The sequence below is a fragment of the Triplophysa dalaica genome, chromosome 13 (genome assembly GCF_015846415.1).
Source record: "Triplophysa dalaica isolate WHDGS20190420 chromosome 13, ASM1584641v1, whole genome shotgun sequence".
NCBI classification, from domain to species: domain Eukaryota; kingdom Metazoa; phylum Chordata; class Actinopteri; order Cypriniformes; family Nemacheilidae; genus Triplophysa; species Triplophysa dalaica.
Window position 1 is genome coordinate 8,221,862 of NC_079554.1, and position 6,351 is coordinate 8,228,212.

Sequence of the window (6,351 nt, forward strand, 5' to 3'; positions counted from 1 at the left end):
AAAGGAGCAATAAGAATGACAAATATTCTCAGGAAATAGAGAAAATGAAATGCACGAGAAGGACATTTTATGAGTAGGGCTCTCCTCCTCAATGCTCATTCAGTAAACCAGATTCTCTTATTTCTTACAGTCATATGGCTTAAATCAAAACAAACCAACTTTAGATTGATTGATATTAATCGGAACATACAAAAAAAAACTTGATGTGATAACTCATTTTGATACCAATCTCTTCATATGTTCCTACGTTTTGTTCCAAAACACAAACTGCATACGTAACCTGTTCTGCGCGGGCCTCGAACCGACAGACATCCGGACGGGAGACGGGCGGAAACTCTAACGAGGAGGCGAAAGACCGTCTCGGTTGGTGGGTCAGAGAGAGAGGTTTACACACTGCGTGGCGTTTTTTCTAAGATTATTGCCGAGTTCCTTTAAATTGCTGAGTTTTCTTATATAAATGACTACAGCAGGGGACTCGACTTACTTCCGGTGGGACGGCTTCACTTCTTGCCGTTGAATAGGTTAAATAAAGTATAGGTTAAACAATAACCTGTGACTTTTATACACTTGCAAGAAGCAAAACCTGATGCCCATAGGCGTACCGACGGCACCAGGGGCTGGGTCAGAGGTGCAATAGCGCGCCACTCAGCTAGCGACTCTAGTAGCATGTTGGCTTGGCCGAGGCGACGCTCACTGGCCCAGCCGATACAACAGCTCGCGCGCCTGCTATTTATACCTCCCATCGGCACTGCTACTTTCGACGACGGTAGGGGGCGAACTTCAATGAACGTCAACGTTGTGAACACGATGCCGACAGAGCCCTTATCATACACCCTATTGTTCAAAACGCAACTCGAAACACAATGATATTTATAGACGAAAATCGTTAAAGAACGACTGTGACAGACCTCCCTCATTAATTATTCAAACCAACAGCCAATGGCAACGCTCCAACTGCAGACCAAGCAGTGCTTTAACAAAGTATAGATTGATCGTGGTAAATACACCGTGTTGTGTTTGTCTTTTGACCAGTTGACGTCGTTGGAAGCCCTCACACACAAATGGATTCACACGTAAGGTTTTAAAGCCAACTCTGATACAACGGCAACGAGCCGAAACACGTCACGTCACGTCACGTCACGTCACCTAACGTACTGGACGGACGTAAGGTCAAAGATCAGACGTAACACAATGGAAGCAATCATTTGTTTTTATTTGTACAGGTCGTAGTGTCAAATGTTCATAGACTAACGTTATCAACACGTTACATATTTCAGTACATAAACAGTTGATTTATATTTTGTAGTATTGTAAGGTTAGGTTTAGGGTTTGAGTAGGCGTAGAGGTTAGCTAATGTAATTTATTGGAATTCTATGGCGAGATGTTGCACCACTTCCGGCCGTAGCTGCATCCCTTCTAGCTACAACCTATCTGCGAAGAAGAAGAAGAAGAAGACAGAGCGCAATGCACGACGTAGAAATGGCTAAACAACATTACAGTTCGAACGGCGGGCACTTTTGAGCGAAAGGATCCACCGATGCAAACCACAAAACACCGCTGTAGATGAAAAATCTGTCATTTCTCGTGTAACGGAGGTCAGCTGTTAGAGGGAGAGCTGTGTGTGCACGCAGAGGCTGCGAGCTCGTCTCTCCCTCGCCGGACCGATGGCGGTTTCGAGGCTAGGAGGGGTTGTAAGTAAGACCCGTCATCACACGTGTGATTCTGTTCGCAATAACGTCAGCAGTGTGCCGACGAGACAATAACGGAGCCGTTTTTGGGCTTGTATTATTAACGTTAAGATTAGGCACAAATGTGTGCTTATTGTGAATGGTGACCGAGTCAATTCACTTGTCTAAGAAAAATGATGAAATAAATCATTCACGGTAAACTGTGGCTTTCAACGTCTGTGTATACGTGGTGGTAGATCAATGAAAATAAAACTAAAAACACAATACACCATACACAAACTCTTTATTTGTCAGTGTCTTTATTCCTTTAACTTCCTCTTTTTGACAAGATCTCCCGAGCGTTTACAACCTTTAAAAGTCCTTGTCTGGTATGTGCTCAAAATGGAAAGAGACAGTTAACCTAATATAAATCTGTTGTGTAACTGTTTGACAAACACACTTCTAATGCACACTCGTTTTTTTAAGACATCCCGCATCCCTGAGAACACCCCCCAGGAAAGAATGAATTCGGTGAGAGTCCCGTCTGGTCGTGAGGAGAGTATCACTACAGGTGAGGCATCAGAAAGTTTGTCAGTATTTTATGAGATCCAAGCGCCTGTGAGAAGGGCGTTGTGTGTTTTTACTGTCCCGGAAAAAACTGTAGGCTCTTTGGTGCGAAAAGCAGGCGGTTACGTCATCTCGGGGGGAATGCGCTTTGCGGTTGTTCAACGGGTCATGCACTCCATTAAAACAGCTGCCCAGCTGGACAAGGAAAAACCCAACACTCGCTTCAGTGATGGAAAGTAGATAAGCAGGGAGGTACTTTGCAGGTATATACTCGAAAAGAGTACCATTTATGTGGGAGACTCTACACTAGAACAGTGCATTAGGTTTTGCTGTATGCTAAGTGTATAGTGATGTAAAAGTGTAATGTATTGCAGTTCATGTTATTATACCCACGTTTCCCCAGCCTGTCCGTTTACCATGGGAATGGAACTCCCGCCGGCCGTGATGGAGAGGAAACAGGGGTCTCTGTACACACTTTATCCTGACCGTTCTTCATCACTCAGACCAGGTGGACATCTCCAACACTTTGGACGGGTCGCTGGATCACCGCTTCTTTCACCACATCCACAGCCAGACTGGATGTCCATACTGTATTTATTTTTCAGGGCATGTGTGTGTGTTTGTGTGTGTGCGTGTGTGCGCGCGTGTTTATTTAAGCTGACCGCAGAGGGGTTTCCTGGGCAGAGCCCGATGAAGACATACCAGACGGTATGTGTATGGACCCAGAGGGTGTCAGTGGGTCGCCTGCTACCATGGAGGAAGAGATTTGCGCATTGACCCACAAACAGGTGTGTGAGTTTCTCAATCCCTTTGCCATTTGTGTTGCCGGAGGAAAATGAACCCCACTAAAATTGCATTTTGAGACCATTTATTGTATGGGGTTCCATTAGTGCCAAAAATGTGTCAACTGTTTTGAGCTTTGTACTATACAATTGTCTTTGTCTACGGTCATTGCCGTCTTGTTCGGGTAAATCAGTACGTCTTGACATTCATGCTGTCTGCTGATGTCGTCGTAATATGTCGTCCTGCCGTCTTTTCACAGTGTATCCTTTGTTCTGTAAGCTTTACTGTCGTTTTTTCCTGTCGTCCTTGCTGTCGTCTTTGCTGTCGTCCGTTATGTCGTCTTTGCTGTCGTCTTGATCTCTCGTCCGTTATGTCGTCTTTGCTGTCGTCCGTTATGTCGTCTTTGCTGTCGTCTTGATCTCTCGTCCGTTATGTCGTCTTTGCTGTCGTCCGTTATGTCGTCTTTGCTGTCGTCCGTTATGTCGTCTTTGCTGTCGTCCTTGCTGTCGTCCGCGCTGTTACATAGTATGTTAATGATAAGTTAACTTAAAGAGTGATATTTTGGGAATATAATTTTGTAGTTGTAATTTGGTTGTAGTAAAGTACAATTTAAAGTGTATTTAGTGCACTTTTGTGTGCTAAAGTGGAACAACTTCAAGTATATTAAAATTGTACTAAGTTAATGTTTACAAGCTTGTAGCTGGATTGTGGAACTAAAATTATACACTAAATAATTTTCATCCTCTAAAATAAAAGTGTTCTAATACAAAAATCAGTTAAAACAGACTCAATTGGAAATAGTTATAAATATATTTAATATACATTTTATTGACCGCATGAAGCATTCATAATGGTATACACCAGGACAATACTTTACAACGAAATAAATACATAAAAACAAAAAATCTGGCTTTTGTGGAAAAAATTTACTGTATTATTGCACATGCATGACATATAGCTTCATTTCCTGCTTTTTTCTCTGTTAGTCACTTTAGATAAAAGCGTCTCCTAAATGACTAAATGTGTCCAACTCAGCCCTGGAGGGTCACAGTCCTGCAGAGTGAAGCTGTAACCCGAATCTAACTCACCTTATTCTGCGTTCCAGACAATTCAGAAGTAAAGTTTGAATTTAGTATTATAAAAAAAACGTTTTCATTATTTCTGTATATTTGACTTATGTCCAACAGTAACTGTACGTTGTTGAGATTCATCTTTTTACATTGAGGACGATCATACACAAATATTACAACCGAAAGAAACCGTCAGTGATGTTCAAGAAGTCAACACCATTCATTTAAAGTCAGGTGGGTGTAAACCTCTGAAAATGTTTTTTGATGTACATATTGTTTTGTTTGTGAATCTTATGTTTCATGTAGTAATGTATTTCTTTTATTATTCTTTGGTGTGAAGTGAACTTTGGGTTAACATTTCTTTTGCAAAATAAGTTGTGCAGGGCAGGAAAGAGTTAAAAATAAATCTTTCAAAATACCTCTTATTTTTCCCAAATGTTCTGCATTTTCCAGGTTCTGCAAAGGTGAAGTAAACTTTTGACTTGATTTGAATATATGATATTACATTATTAAACTATAACTATTTTTGCTCAGTGGAGTTGTGAGTATATGCTGAGGTCTGTCTAATGATTGCAGAGCTTATTCCATACTTCATCAGTTATCTCTAAAATAAAGAGAGGAGTCATTGCTGGGCCTTTTTCACCCTCACCCATGTGAGGTTTTTATGTAAACGTCAGGGAATCTGAAGTGGCTGACTCCCTCCACTGTCATGGAGTTGGTGGTGGTGTGTCCCCTGAAGACCACCACTGCTGTCTCGTCTTCTGTCATCTTCTCTTTGAGGATGAGATGATTCTCCTCGCACCGGTGTGTCAGGGTATTTGTAGCACCCTCACCGCCTGATGAGGGGAAATAAACAGTTACAAAAAAACCACAGGAGTCAGAGCGGCTGTGTCTTCTGATGCTGTGTATTGACTTGAGCAGCGCGCCCCTCCCCCTCATAGGTGAACGCTCACAGAGAAAGTTAAATGTAATCAAAACAGATCAACTGATCGAAGACATTTCGTGATTAACATAAAATATGTAATATTACACACTAATGTAAGGTCCAAATAAAATACATACAAAATAATATTAACTTAAATATAAACTCGTTTGCATTGTTTATTATAACCTCCACATATTCACAGCTTACAGTTTCAGTGATCTGATCAGTTCACTCATTTTTCTGATGTCAAGACAATTCAGGTTTCAGATGTCTTTCCCAACCTGTCAGGCTTAGTTCAGCCTGACGGCAGTCTGAAATAGGCACACAAGAGGTTCGGTTAACTGGTCTACATGTACATTTATTTAAAATTGTCAATTTCTTTTACTTAATATAAAGTTTATTGTGTATTGGTGAAAACACAACTCAGCAGATAAATTTATCTTAACTATACTTCAGTAGAATATCATATTATGCATTAAGAGTTTTCATTAAAACTTCTCACCATGGGTTGTAAGTCGGCCTTAAGAAAGTTTCTTGAGTTCCTGAGAAAAGACTAAAGAGATACTAATATTGAAAGCTTTGCAGTAAGGCAAAGCTTGTACACAGAACACAATTACTAACATATAATCAGTCAATAAATGATCAATGTACCTCAATCAGTTTACATATACTGTATGCCTACCGATATGAAACTTACTGGGTGAATTGCTAACTTAGCACAACAACACTTTTTAAATACTTGTGACAAACATTCAATGCTAATATATATATATATATATACACGCACGCACACACACACACACACTGAACAACACAGTCGGTCAAATGGATTAAACTTATGATAAAATAGCGCTATTTTGTTACATATCAAACGTTTGCGGTTAAAAAAAATGCGTTAACGTTTCAAGTTAGTTTATCACTTAGCAAGCTATACAACGTTACCGACAAGCCCTGTTACAAAAGACTTATAAAAGACAGACAAATATCGTCAATTGTATATCATATTTCTTATATTAAACAACATTAACACACCTTAGCCCTGATTGGAAAGCAAAAGCAATGTGTGGTTGAAAGATCGTGGCGCTGAACTCGTGCGTGCGTCTTCTTCTTTAGGGTTTATTTGGCGGTTGGCAAACCATCTTAAGGTGCACTACCGCCACCGATTGGACTGGAGTGTAGAACACGGATTACATGGATAACTTAAAAAAAAATATATATATTATATTGTCATATATATTATCACCTGTTTTTCCTAAAATTTCTGATAAAGAAATATCATGGTGTTTAACCTTTTTAATGACTGGAAAAATGTTATTCTATTATCATTGTATTGTTCGCA

General features: G+C 40.2%; 1 long non-coding RNA gene across 1 annotated transcript; it reads right to left on the reverse strand.

Annotated features, from left to right (window-relative positions):
* Positions 1-3,813: 3,813 nt before the first annotated feature.
* On the reverse strand, positions 3,814-6,132 carry LOC130434143 (uncharacterized). The gene is made up of 4 exons (XR_008908648.1): positions 6,045-6,132; positions 5,515-5,565; positions 5,220-5,323; positions 3,814-4,923 (listed from the first exon to the last, which is right to left on the reverse strand). It is a non-coding gene; the product is annotated as an uncharacterized LOC130434143 (long non-coding RNA).
* Positions 6,133-6,351: the final 219 nt, after the last annotated feature.